Here is a 15578-nt window from a genome sequence, read left to right as displayed (position 1 = left end):
GGGATTCAAATAACCTAACAACCGGTTCTCTGCCCTAAGGATTTCTTCCAACAACCAGTTCACCAAACTGCTCAGAAAATTAACAACCGGGTTCTCCCGAAGTGGTGCGAACTGGCTGAATCTCTTTTCTCTCACGGTCACAAAACCTGCATCGTGTCCATTGCTAAGCATTCCTCATGTTCAACTTGTAGCCATGCTCACACATTGCTCCCAGCGCATTAAAGCTAAACCAACATTAAGGCTAACTTTAGAGAAGGAGAGTACGCTAAGATCATCCAGTGAGCTTCATGACTAAATAGGAATCTAGACTTGGATTGATCATGCCTATTTGTTTTTCTCTAGGTTTTTTTAGTTACCACTCAAATACACTTGTGTGTCGGAGATGGGTTCTTACTGGTTCAGCCAAATAGGTAGTAACTTGGCCTGCCACACCCCTGAACCGGTTCTCTCAGCAGCACCGTAGGCACCACCATATTGTTTTTTGCTTCTGCGCATGCACAGAAGCCTTTTTTTTTGGTACTGCACGGGGGCACGTCCCTGAGCAAACTGACAGTAACAGCAGCCAAAACCCACCCTGGTGTGTGTGTGTGTGTGTGTGTGTGTGTGTGTGTGTAAAACTGCTGTTGCTTTTTGTTTTAACTTACTATTTGCATTAATATATCGTCTATACTCCCTGAGGTAGAAATACCGAAGGGTAGAATTTCACTTAAGCAAAGAAACTGCTCAGTCCCAGCAGTGGACTTGACACTATATTGAACTCCTTACCCTGATGGCAATCCCATCGAAACAGTTCCACCAGAAAACATCTCAGCTCTCTCTCTAATTTTAACTATGGAATAAAAATACCTTGCCCCTTACTATCCGAGGCTAATGAATCCAGATGCATTCTAGCTATGAGCTCTTGTGAGGGATGGAACCTCCCTGCTGAGGAAGGAAACTCTTCTGCATACAAATTATCTCTCTGGGATACAAGAAGCCCAGACACCCAGATAGAACAATGAAGAAAGCAAGAGAAAGATCTATAGTAAGTAGTGCCTTGTTAATAGAGTTAAACTTCTCTGTGGCTTCTTGTTCTTGCACATATCCGACGTGGATTAGTATAATCTACCAAATAGATATGAAGGAGCATGTCTGCTTAACCTGGCAGGCATTGAAAAAACAGTGCTTTTGAGAAGTGTGAAAATATTTCAGACCTCAATGGCAGACAATTGCCAACAGGAGTACTGATTTACCATCAGTTTATCAAGTACTTAGAATGCAAGGGCTGGGCAGCACAGGCAAACAACAGACAATGACTTAATAGTCAGCCATCAACACCCCAATCAACAAGTTCTCTGAAGTTGGGCTCCAGCATGAATCCAGAAGACAAAACCTCTGGTCCCGGTGATCGACCCAGATTGGATCCTACAGAATACCTGTAGCTCAGGCTTGTCTGTGGAGTTGGTGGTGGTCTCTGAATTTAATAGTTTGCTTGCAGACAATTCATTACCCAACCAGGCAACATCATCATGATTTTACCTTGTTGCGTAATGAATTATCTGCAAGCAAACAACCAAGCAGAGAGAGACCATTGACGATTCCACATTTCAGAGTTCATTAGAGATCTCAGGCTTAAGCAGAGCTAGTTGAGAAACAAGATTCACAATTTGGAGGACTCAATCTGATTGAGGAAAGAATCAGTGAGACAGAGGAGACCATAATTTAATGGAAAGGTTCTGAAACCTTCTATTTGCATTCATTTCAAGTATTGGATGAGCAGAGAGAGAAAGGAATCCAAAACATATATTTTAGACAAAAAGGTATGCTCCATCACAGATGCCATCGTAATATAATTAGCTAACAATAAAAAGAACAGCGTTTCTCAAGTGTATACTTGGGAAAGCTGAAGAATGGTGCGGTGGTCTAGAGGTGGAGCTCTCCCATCGCAATCAGGAGACTGTGAGTTCGATCCTAGGTAGAGGCAGATATTTCTTTCTCTGGGCATGATGAGAATATAGCTGCTGAATATAACTCCACATTGGTTACAGGAAAGGCATCCGGCCAGTAAACACTCAGCTTCATGCAGTTGCCCAGACTCCACCCTGCAAGGGATTATGTGGTCATTAAAAGAAGATGATGATACTTGCGGAGGCTGACTAGTCTTCACATGAGCAGTTGTAGTGTTATGATTCTGAAAGTTTCCACAAAGATGATTTTGGTGCACTTTAACAAAATTCTTCTGCATATAGTAGTACCTTCTTTCTTCTGCATGAAGACGGGAGGGGGTTGTCCATGCCTCACTGAAGGATTAGTAACCGTAGATCTTGACTAGGCTATAATGGGATGTTCAGGTTTCCATTTGACTTCAGTGTGGCCTAGTGAAATCATTTGAGCACAATATACATGAGTAGGCCTTCCTTGCAATGATCCAACCCTGTGCATGCAGGATTCTCTGCATATTGCAAGAATATCCTTCCCCAATCTAGTGTCTGGAGAGTTATCGCCTAAACATATCTGGAGGACAAAAAGTTAAAGACAGTGGAAGTGTCCGAAAGGTGGTTTTTCAGGAGGCAACTGAACTTTCTTGTTTTTATTTCTTTTGAAGACATTTCGCTTCTCATTTGAGAAACTTCCTCAGCTCTGACAGGATAGCGGAGAATGGAACCTGTCAGAGCTGAAGAAGCTTCTTGGATGAGAAGCAAAATGTCTTTTTAAAAAAAACTCCCAAGAAAGTCCAGTTGCCTCCTGAAAAAGCACCTTTGGGACAACCATGACCTGGATGACTGAGAATCTCCACAGAAAGTGGAAGTGCTGCGTTAAATGGCTGCACAGTGCCATGTCTGAGATCTTCCAAATGCTTGATCATTCCTGTTCGTTTGTTTTTTGGCACAAGTTCAGGGCATAACATAACAAGCTGCTGAGTCATACCAGGGAATTTTCATACATGCTCCTGTACAAATATGAAGCTTATGCCTTGATTTAGCCACTGCTGCCACACAGTTTTAAACATTATTTCCAAAACCAGTTCATAGAATCGAAACCTGCTAGATGGCATAAAATACAACCAAGTCCTCATCTATGACATTTTTTGTAACAACAGGAAAATTATCATCACCCTTAAAGGCTTCTCGTGCTTATTGGCAGGGTGATCACTTGGCTGGACTTTTGTAAATCACTTTAATTGTACTCGGTTTCCTTCTAGTTTGCTTTATTTTAGATCTTTGACATTTGGGGTTTGGAAAATACAGAGATGCCTTTCTGAGGCACCAGCCCAAAGATTATATTTATCTTGTAAGAAGTCTTGTCATTAGAGGAAAACTTTTAAACGAGCTGCTAGCTCCTATTAATAATTAATGGCCAAGAAATGTTAGCACTTTGAGCCACTGCTTCGAGTCTGACCTATTCCATTTAAAGCCTGAACATATTTGTATTTACTGTAATTCCACCTTTCATCCCTTAACGTCAGATGTGAATGCAAACGCAACACACTTCCATGTAATGTATCTTTTTTCCCCCCGGCTTTCTTTTTTTTAAGAAAAATCTTTGGGATTTTTGGCTGGGCTTTTGTAAATCACTTGATTTCCGAACCTTGAGCTAAAGTCCAAAAGAGAGGAAGGCTTGCTTATTTTTTGTTTGCTTTTTGCCTTCCCCCCACTCAATATTCCCTTTTTTTTCTATTTAGCTGCTTCTTCTCTACTCCACCCATCCTCATGCAGTGTGTGCGTGAGAAATTGTTTTTGCTTTTGCCCCAGTAAATGTGTGTGAGTGAGATTAAGAGAAAACGTAAGCCTGTTACAGAGGTGGGTTCCTACCAGTTTGGACTGGTTCGGCCGATTAGGTAGGTAGCTCAGCGCCCCCAAACCGGTTCTATCGCTGGCGGCACCATCTTGATTTTTGGTTCTGGGCATGCGCAGAACAATCTTCATCGCAAAAATGTATTTTTTTCCTTTTCTAATGTTATGTCCATGCGCACCTATTTTTTGTGCACCGAGCTGCCAGTAATGGCAGCAGCAACCCACCCCTGGTCTGTTAGCCTTTCGTAGAAGTAGGATCTACTTCTCATGCCCCCTGCTATTTGTCCAGTTGGCTGCAGCCATCTCATCATGTTTACACAGGGACCATCACTTCCTTTGGAAAGTACCTTCGGATGGGCCTCCTCAGAAAGCTTCATTCTGATGGGGGTATAAGCTGAAATCCTCCAGATCAAATGTCTACCTTAAAATGTACTTTGAATGAGTCTTGTGGCCTCTATTCTTCAAATATGCCCATCCCTATTTTAGATTTTTTAAAAAAAATCCCGCTTTTATTATTTTTATAAATTACGCGAGGCAGTGAACGTATAGTAACTAATACTCTTTCTTCCTCCTATTTCCTCTCCTCCCCCACACACAATAACCCTGTGAGGTGAGTTGGGCTGAGAGAGTGATTGGCCCAGCGTCATATAGCTGGATGTTTAAGGTGGGACTAGAACTCACAGTCACCTGGCTTTTAGCCTGGTGCTTTAACTAGGAGATCAAACTGGCTTTGTATGTAAATCTATGGCACAAGTTATGGAGGGGAGTCTAGGTATGTGTATGCGCATTCACACACATACAGCACTAATACTATACTCAGAGTGGGCTGCACTACCTTAACAATGGGTTCAGTGGTTGTGCGCACGCACCATCCATGCATGCGTGTGGCCTTCCACGCAGGTTCTTCCTTGCAAGCATGCGTGCAACATCAAAAACAACGCTAAGTAGAACAACATAGTACTGGGGTGGTTGGGGGAGGGGCCCACCTGCAGGTTGCAACTACCGGTTCGCCTGAACTGGTCCAAACCGGCAGCAGCCCACCACTGACTCTACTATACTGATACTAATACTATAATAACTATCAGACATATCAGAAGAGCACAGGGAAAAGTTTTTTGGTGGAATAAAAGAGTAAACTCTTCCATATATACATTAACAACATGTATTTTTATTCAAAAACTGATTGTCAGCAACTGCCCCCACCCACTTAATCAATTTGTTTTTAAGTTATTTAATGAAAACTAGGAATTCTTCAGATGGGGAAATAAAGCTCCATGTGTTTGTTGGAAGCTGTAGCTTATGCACCAGTGGTGGGTTCCTACCGGTTCAGCTGAACCGGTAGTGGTTTGGTGGCCTGGGTTGCTGGAACCGGCAGTGACCCAGGCCTGCCACGCTCCTGAACTGATTCTCCAGGTGGCGCCACCTTCTTGTTTTTTGCTTCTGTGTGATGTGCAGAACAATTTTTATTGCACTGTGCTGGGTGCGCCCACAGCAAACCGGGAGTAGTGTCTGCCGGAACCCACCCGCTACGCAAGAAACAGCATTCTTCTCCTTCCTAAAACTCTTCTACTCAAGATTACACCTCCTCAAAGCACTTTGTAAAAATAAAAAATAAAGTTGGATGGGGAAGGCAACATTCACCAAATCCTGGGATATAGAAGAAATGTGCGTACCTCGGTAAATGCTGCAATTACATTTCACATTTGGCATTCCCAGGGGGAATGTTCTCCTTCTTGGATGAGGTGCACATTTTGCTGTGGGGAGATTAGTCAGCAGCCACTGTTAATTATGCAGGAGAACAAAATGCTACTGGTGGAAAATATGTATGTTTCCAGGAACACATGTTGGTTTTAATGCAATCTGACAAGCAGAAGTAGAAAAGAGGAAGAAGCCAAAAGTGGGGATTGTATCAAGACAACCTTAACCAGCGGATGTAAAATATGATTTTGGGTTGTGTAACAAGTGATGCTCATTAAGTTATTCCTTGGATTTAAGGTTGTTAATAGCCAAGAGCTTTAAGGCATCACTTACTGCATTTCTAGCTCATCCTTGTCTTTTTTACAAGTAGTGTAATTTACATTGTAGATCTAAAGGTGCGGGGAGGGCTGAACTTGAATTCAGAATGGTGAATATGCAGAGAATTTTATTTTTAAAACAATACTGATCTCCAAGTCTTCCTTGGCTTTATCCAGCAATGCTACCTGAGTGACTTCAGGAAATTGATGGGCAATCCTATATTCGTTTATCTAGCACATCCTTAAAGGGAGAGAAAGTCATGAGACCGGGATGGCAGAAAAAGTTTGGATGAGACAGAGGTGTGATCTAACCTACATTTATCTCTTTGTTTGTTTGTCAGAATAGATTTAATTCACTCTTCCAGATCCTGATGCTTTCCAGATTATTTGTTAGGCGTGAAGAATTGGGACCACACATTAAGTTCTTATTAAGATGATTTATTGCTCGTGCTTATATGCAAGAATCTAGTTAACCAGCAGCATTAAATTGGTGCTAGATAAGAATAAATGAAAAAGGGGTTGGACTTAGACCATTTGTGAGAATGCAACAACTCTAGGCTGATTACTCTCTTGACTCTTCCCCCAGTGTCTGTCTGCTCTTCTCCTACATTTGAGATAGCAGCTCTCAGAATTCCCCAGCCAGCATGGGACTTATGTATTCTGGGGGAGCACTGCCAACACATTACCACGTAGTGGAGTCTGTTTAAAAAAAATGAAGAATATTTAGCATGGCATATTAGCTGATGAAAGTTATTTCTTTTCCAGTCACTCAAATGGATTTATTCTGAGAGACAGAGAAAACATTCCCCGATTGCTATTTTAAAAATAATGTTCCTGCTTTGTGAAAGCAACTACAAGAGCTTCTCCACCCCTAGTCTAATTATATAGTGTTTGAGATAGCTTTGGTAGAAGCTTCTGTTTCTTAAAAAGCACTAATTTACTCATCATGTCTACCTATGTAGACAAAGTAGGGAGTTCTAACTTGCAAGCAAGTACTACACACTGAGATGCAGTCAATGCAAGCCTCCTGGAATTTGCAATGGTTTTGCTTGCTCCAGCAACAAGATTTGGAATCAATGCTGAGACAACCACTGGTGAGTCTAAGTAGGTTTAATCCCCAAATATGTTACTCAATTTGGGGTGGGGGGGGAGAATCAAGTCAGATGTAGCTGTGATCAGTCATAATTAATTTCTATTTATTCCAGGGGGGAGGGGGGACACTTTTCTCCCGGCTGACCATAGTTCCTACATGGAAGACTTTCGTGGAGAAAGTTCCCACATATTGTTTTTTAATCTTGTAATTTAATTGACATATGAGAAGCCGGGAGGATAGAGACAGCTCAACAGAGGATTGTATAATAAGAGTGAAGTTAATCTCATAACCCTCCTAGCCTCTTGTAATTGAGATAAGAACTATATGATCCTGTGAGAATTTTAGTAGAATTCTAAAACATTTACTCCAGAGGTGTTATTCATCAGGTTCTGACCAGTTCTGGAGAACCAGTAGCAGAAATTTTGAGTAGTTCAGAGAACCGGTAAATACCACCTCTGGCTAGCCCCGTCCCCATCTATTATCTGCCTCCCAAGTCCCAGCTGACCGGGAGGAAATGGGGATTTTTCAGTAACCTTCCCCTGGAGTGGGGAGGGAATAGAGATTTTACAGTATCCTTCCCCTACCATGCCCACCAAGCCACACCCACCAAGCCACACCTCTCCCACCAAGCCATGCCCACAGAACCAGTAGACATTTTTTTTGAATCCTACCATTGATTTACATGTCCATCAGTTTGACTATAGATGGTCCAAAAAAAATTCATCAGGTGAAGGTGATCATCAGTGGAACTATCCAAGGGTCTTTTATTAGTAGTATTGTTATTATTTATAGTAGTATTAGTTGAACCAGTATTTATTACATTATTTTCATATAATAAATGTTCGGGGTTGATGAATCATCTAAAACCTCATGATCTGCTGAAGACTTTGGAGATCCCTGCCTTAAAAACAAAAAAAAGGAAACATATTCAGCTATGTATTCCAGTAGCCAACAGTTTCAAAATGTATTTTTTACTTTTACTTTTTCTTCTATATATGTAGTGGAATCTGTGATGAGAAAAGCTCCAAATGTGCTGCAAAATTTGCTTTCTAATAATGTTTTAACTCTTAGAATGGCAACTTCTTATGTAGGTAGTCCTCAGATTATGACATCCTTCGAGGCTGGGATGACCATTATTAAAGGGATTCAGTTGTAAAGCACAACATCACAAGACTACATTGCTTAGGGACTGAAATGCCAGCTGTCCCAGTCATCATTGTAAAACCCCCGGATCATCGTGGGTCATTAAGTGAGAGTCTCATATGAGCACTACCTGGGAAGAAAAAGGAGTCCCAGACAAGCAGACCAGTAGGTGAAGGCTATGGGCCAGGGGGCAGGTGCTGTGGGTTGGCACTATACAGGCCAGCTGCAAGTCCCAGAAAAACCCTAATCTGCAGCAAGCCCTGTTAGGGATATAACCCTAGTTTTGGCTTGGCAATGTATATAAACCATGATTGTAACAAATGTATCTGTTACTTTAAATGCTAGAGAGGTTTAATTGGATGCTAATTGCTTTAAACAGCCATATAAGGAGGAAGGAATTATTACGGTTTCCTCCCCCCCCCCCCCCATAGCTACTGATATTCCTGATTGTTCCTGACTGTTCCTGACTGTTACTGTATGAGCTTTGTATTGGAGAGAAGACCGTGTATTGGATGGTGGCTAGTCTGTAACTAAGTTACCTGTTTACATGGTGAATTGTGAGTTGAGCAACTGTAATTTCAATGAGGTGTAAATAGACTGTATATACTTCAAGACTGCTTCTAGTCTGTTTGGAGACTATTTATCCTATTTTTGTTACGCAAGTAAAGGTATTCTTTGTTTTACCTTCGGTGGCTGTGAGTGACTATTCAACGGCTTCTTTGTTACTACGTTCCGCTGCTGAACTCTAGTCTCCTAACGGGGATAGACTGAACAAGCCCCATATTGCCTCGAGCTCCATGCTCCTTAGCGCCACTTCCATAGTTCTCACTCTCTGGCTTGTCTGGGACTCCTGCTTCTTCTGAGGTAAAGAAAATAATAAAGAAGATCACCTGGAAAGAGCAGTGGGGTGTATGTGTATGTGACAGGAGAGGTGTTGTAAATGTGGGTCAGCCCAAATTTTTGTCATGTGACAATGGGGGCCCGGTCACAGTTGGAACTCTAAGGAGCGGTTGGGAGTCAAAACATTTTTTTCCTGATTTTTAACATCAGAACAAACCTTCCTCCCCATAAAATCTCACCAAGAAAGAGAGGTGGAAAAATCTTGCCCTGCTTGATCAGACCAGTTTTGATTTTATTGTTTCACTTGACAGATTGATCTACGGCGTATAAAAGCAAAAAAAGTTAGAACAGGGCCAGAGAATAATAAAGAATGAGACAAAACAAACGCAGAAGGGTGATGCCATGTATGGCTCGCTATAAAACATTATTAATTTATGGATGTAAAAGATTCCGTGCTAAAATGCAGTGGTCCCTCTCAAGTTTACAAGTTTGTTATGGATTGATTTATTCATGAAATGCTTTGTTTCTATGACAACTTGGTTTGCCTGTGGTCTAAATACATATGGGCATGGCAGGAATTCTTGAGTACAAAACAAATTACACACCACCATCACTACCTGAATAGTTTTGTGCCTTTAGGGATTCTGCAGAAACAGTCTGAAGGATAGAAATCACCATATGTGTGCCGTGCTTAGGAAGATTGCCTGATAAAGATTCTCTGTCCCTCTCCCTCTCTCACTCATACACTCGCTCTGTATATATGTATGTGTATATGAAACCTACAGTGTAAAAAGAAAAGATGGAAATGAGAGAAGAGAAGGAGGCTTATGCAAAGATAAAAGGAATGCCAACTGTAGTTGCAGACATCCTAACGTACTGGAGAAAAAGCCACAGATCAAAGGACAGTCTTTTCTGCCATAAATAATAGCCCTTACAGGAGGTCATTAATATTCATAACGGTAGTATAGCTAAAAAGAAATGGGGAGAAACATAGTTTAGTGGGAAGCTGGAGAGATGGGGGGGAGGGAGGTGAGGGGGAGGAGAAAAGGTAGAATAAAAGCAGGAGTATTAAGTGGCAGAAGGATACCGAGACTCGCAGGGAAGGATTGGCGAGAGGCAAAGAAAACCGCAACAAACGATCAGAGAGCAAAAGTCAATAAAAGTACCCAATGAGAACAAACTAACTTCTCTAAGAATTGGGGATGGCAGGCAATGCATGAGAAGGAGGCTATAAAGCAAGGAAGGACAAATATATGGAAAAGAAAAGTGAAGCCTGAAGGAAAGGGAGAAGGGGTAGAAATGGTTTTAGGGACACATCAGAGAGCTGTTTTCAAATTCAACTCACATGTGTGTTTGCCCCAAAATTGTTTACGGAAGTGCAAACTGATGCTTTTCAGATGTTTCAGATGTACAATTCTTACATTTTCTGGCCAGTGCTACTAGGCATAAACAAGAGTTAAAAGAAGAAGAAAAAGATCATTATAAATTTGGCTCCATTCTTCCATTCCTTTATTTCAGAAAATATATACAAACGTATGGATATACATGATGTAGAAATGGATTTAATTTATAAAAAGGTAAAGGTTCCCCTCACACATATGTGCTAGTCGTTCCCGACTCTAGGGGGCGATGCTCATCTCTGTTTCTAAGCTGAAGACCCAGCGCTGTCCAAAGACCTCTCCATGGTCATGTGACCAGCATGACTAAACATTGAAGGTGCGCGGAACGCTGTTACCTTCCACCAAAGGTGCTTCCTATTTTTCTACTTGTATTTTTTGCATGTTTTCGAACTGATGTGTGTTAAGTAAAGGTTCCTCTCACACATATGTCCTCCTCATTCCTGACTCTAGGAGGCAGTGCACATCTCCGCTTCTAAGCCAAAGAGCCAGTGATGTCCGAAGACGTCTCTGTGGTCATGTGGACAGCATGACTGAATGTCGAAGGTGCATGGAACGCTGTTATCTTTCCACCAAAGATGGTTCCTATTTTTCTACTTGCATTTTTATGTGCTTTCGAACTGCTAGGTTGGCAGAAGCTGGGACAAGTAACGGGAGCTCATTCTGTTATGCGGTGCTACGAATTCAAACTGCCAAACTGCTGACCTTTCTGGTCGACAAGTTCAGGGTCTTAGCCACTGAGCCATGGTGTTCCTTATTTAATGTATACAAAGGCACAAAAAGAACGTCCCACTCTTCTACACTAGACAGGTAGTTCTTGACTTACAATCATTCAATTAGTCAAAGTCACAATGCTGCTGGAAAAAGTGATTAATAATTGGTCCTCAACTTATGACCATTGCAGTGTCCCCATGGTCATGTGATCAAAATTCTGACACTTGGCAATTGGTATTTATTATGACAATTGCAGCATCTTAGAGTCACATAATCATCGTTTGCAACCTTCCCAGCCGACAAGCAAAGTCAGTGGAGGTAACTAGATTCATTTAACAATAATGCAACTCAGTTAATGATTATGGTGATTTGTTTAATTAGCGGAGCAAAAAAAGTTCTTTAAAAAATAGGCATAGCTCACTTAACAACTGTTTTCACTTAGCAATGGAAGTTCTAGACCCGGCGTGGTTGCAAATTGAGGATAACCTGTACTCGGTAGAGTAGGAATAGGCAATCTGTTACCCTACAAAAATGATAAGTTTCCACAATCTTTGACTCTTGGCGAGCTTAGCTGGACCTCTAATGAGCTTTCTAAGAAATAGATCACATGAGATATTTAATCCTCTTTATTTGCATCAGTTCTAATCTAGCTTTTCAGAGCTGTCCAGAGTACAGCTATCTGATGACTTGATACATTTCCAACTAGTCTTGTCACTGGCAACCCTTCCTTTCCCAGCTGACATCCCGACAAACAAACAACTTAGTACATGTAACCATAAAACTTGCACAAATAAGAGGTTTTCTCTTTCAATAATTCACATGGGAACCCTGGCTAAAAAGTAGAGAATTGTATTTTATTTCATCATGTCAAATCCTGCTGGAAACTGGGTTTCCCTGCCCACAGGGATTTAAAAAAAGAAACTCCTGCAGCTCAGTATTATACTGTAGGTATGTACATCTAGATTTTCCTAGTCTTCAAGGACCTTAGCTTACCTTAAAGCCAAAACTGTTCACCAGTTTCACTAGACCTCCATCAGTTAAAATGAGAGATTAAATTCTTCACTGGGCCCATGGACTCAAGTTTTTGTCCCTGCTGATCAGAATTTTTTTTAAAAAATAGTCTTCTTTGTTAACACACCATGGATCCTTCTAGACAAGAATGGATAGTTACATAATGTGAATCTAACTTCCAGTACAATAACTCCAAGATGATGCAAAAATTGTGGTCTGCACAACAGCAAAGTGTTCTTCATTGTGACTTGAAACAGAAAATAACTAATGAAATAAATACTCTCTAAACTGGTTTTTTGCATGTCATTCCCTTATATAGACATCAAAGTAGATGAATTTCTTCCTTTTCAATGCTTGCATTTCACAGATCTGCATTCTTTTATTTTTAACAGCATCATCCTAAACAATGAGGGTGTCACCCTAAACAATGATGATACTACGTTGATCATTCTCTATTAGAGATCTCATCTTCCCTCATCAAAACACAACAACTCAGTCTAGAGATTAAAACAAATTCTCCCCAGAATTCTGATTCAGTGAAATCAGGGTATTTCATTTCCAGTGGATTATAGAAAGCTAGTCAGAATGAAATGAAGCCATTACCCTCCAGAAGGAGGGGGCTATAGGGTTAAACCAAATTGCACTTACTCTCTAAATTTTGGGAGGTGGCTGAAGGACCTTTTCTATTTTTGAATTTTTAAACATTCTAACACACATCAGGGACATGGTGGCTCAGTGGCTAAGACACTGAGCTTGTCCATCAGAAAGGTCAGCAGTTTGGCAGTTCGAATTCGTAGCGCCACATAACAGAGTGAGCTCCCAGCTTGTCCCAGCTTCTGCCAACCTAGCAGTTCGAAAGCACATAAAAATGCAAGTAGAAAAATAGGAACCATCTTTGGTGGAAAGATAACAGCGTTCCATGCACCTTCGGCATTCAGTCATGCTGTCCACATGACCACAGAGACGTCTTCGGACATCACTGGCTCTTTGGCTTAGAAGCGGAGATGTGCACTGCCTCCTAGAGTCAGGAACGAGGAGGACATATGTGTGAGAGGAACCTTTACTTAACACACATCAGTGTCAAGCTTTTCTTGATGAACAGAGAATTGGTAGCTTCTACAGTCAACCTGCCTTGTGCTTACCACAGTTGAAGCTTTGTGGGATGAGGTGCTAAAATCTTTGGCATAAAATGTTACCATTGTAGTCATTAAAAACAAACTAACTATAGCCCATAATCTGGTAGAAGAAGCCAGTAAGAACCCTTGTGATAAAAGATTATCTAAGGCTTGGGGAATGTAGTTCATGCCTAACAGTGTCTTCCATGCACAAGGCCTTAAATATCTGCCTACAGAGAAGTATAAACAAATCTATAGTTTAGGGCAGGGGTGAAATGCTATCGGTTCAGGCCGATTCACCCGAACCAGTAGTAAAAAATACTAAAAAAAGTTTTTTTAAAAACACATTCCAAGGATCGCAGGTTGTACAGTTGATTTTCGGAACTTTGATTTTTTTTTACTTTTTAAGCATTTTTTTCCTACAGGTTCTCCAGAAACGTGTGGGTGGGTGGGGGTCGTTTTTGCTCCCAGCAGGCTTCCCTGAGGCCTGCTAGGCCAAAAATGGAGGGTGAGGGGGTGCTGAGAAAGAAAGGAAGGAAGGAAGGAAGGAAGGAAGGAAGGAAGGAAGGAAATAAGGAGAAAGAAAGAAAGAAAGAAAGAAAGAAAGAAAGAAAGAAAGAAAGAAAGAAAGAAAGAAATGGAGGGAGGGGAAAAGGAGAGGAAGAAAGGACTACAAACCTGGCACTAGAAACAGCTTCAGAGGATAGTCCAGGGCTGGAAGGGACCTGGAGGTCATCTAGTCCAACCCTGTTCCAGCAGGACATTGTTAAAGTGAGTTTCTGTCTTTTGATCCCCCAGTTACATGACTACATAGCCACGCCCACCAAGCCACGCCCACAGAACCAGCAGTTAAAAAAATTTAGATTTCACCACTGGTCTAGCGGTAGGTACGAACAGGGAATGCTATGAGTTCAAGTCACATCTCAGACATGAAAGCCATCTGCTCTCTCTCAGTCCAGCCCACCTCACAGCTTTGTTGTTGTAGGGAAAATAGGAAGAGGGAAGTTGTTGGATATGTTGGCTGCCTTGAGTTACTTGTAAAAAATAATAAAGGTAGGACGCAAATAAATAAACAGATCAAAATTAAGTATTTTTTCTGCTTTACCTGTGTGCAAGAGAGAAAACTACAAGGTGACCCTCAAAAAAAGGAACCAAAATAATTTCAATGGGGATAAGATTCCCTAGTATATAACCCCATTTGCCAGCAGACTAATTTGACGTGTAAGAAGTGATAAGATGAGGCTCATTTCTGTTTCAGCCTATTAGTACCCACTCAGTATTACATCTGACTCACATGCAGACCTCATTTCTTGCCAATTCCCCCGTGGCATCAAACCCTGAGCTTTAGAACTCTGCGGCATGTTCTTAAGATCTCGGTTCTTTTGAAAAGATAGCGAGAATATTCAGTGCTTGCCTATGCTATTTACATTATATTACAGCACGAATGTTAGCAGGTCAAAAATCCAAGTAAATTATTTACAGAAAAAGAAAAACCCACATTCTGCAGAGAAAACTGTCAACTCAGTAACACCGAGGATTTGGTTCCCATTTATATTCTAGCCTTGTTTACACCATTCTGACAGTCTGGGAAGATTTGCCAAGGAATGTAAGTTAACAACATCCTGTCCTAGGTCTCTTTGCACAGCTAGAATAATGAGATGGACCAAGGTCTTAGATTCCTAACCCCAAAAAATGCAGAGAAGACAATAACCTCCCACATGGTATTATAGGACATATTGTAAATGTCTCTTTGCATTTGTTCTTGCAAGTTTAGTTTGTTGAGTGTAGAGATATCGTTCAAAGCTATCTATGACTTAGATAAGCAGGAAATTCTTAAATCTTTTATTTATTTAAGTTAGGGTTAGGGTCAAAAGTGACCTACCAGAAAAAGACAGCTGTTTTGAAAGGCAATCATACCTTCTTCCTTTCTTGCTGTGTTACACTTACTCTCAGGTTTGGCTTAGGACCACACATTCACATTCAGAATACACTTCAACTGAATACATGTAGTCCTCGACTTACAACACTTCATTTAGTGACCACTCAAAGTTACAACGGCACTTTAAAAAGTGACGACCATTTTTCACACTTACGATCTTTGTAGCATCCCATGATTACCATGTGATCAAATTCAGGTGCTTCCGGTTGTTCCTGGTGCCGATGGCAGGCTTTTTTTGAGCCTGTCAGATCAAGAGACAGTTAGAGGTGTATTTTTACAATCTTTAACACCTCGGACACTCGTAAATTCTTGGAATTTATGAGGGAGAGATTCAGCTGCTGGGTTGAGCCCTCGTGTACCCTCCGGAGTCCGGAGCCCGACGAGGTTTGCCCCCCTTCGCAGTTGTTGTATTCTCCTGCCTTTTTGATAACCTCTGCTAATTAGCAGAGCCAGTCGCCGGGAGCAGCCTTATCATCTTAACATCTTAACATCCCAAGAAGGAAGCAAGACTTTTGCAAGTATTTTAAGTTTTAATTGG

Source organism: Natrix helvetica (assembly GCF_964273705.1).
Source record: "Natrix helvetica genome assembly, chromosome: 3".
NCBI classification, from domain to species: Eukaryota; Metazoa; Chordata; class Lepidosauria; order Squamata; family Natricidae; genus Natrix; species Natrix helvetica.
Note: the sequence above shows the minus strand (reverse complement) of the source record.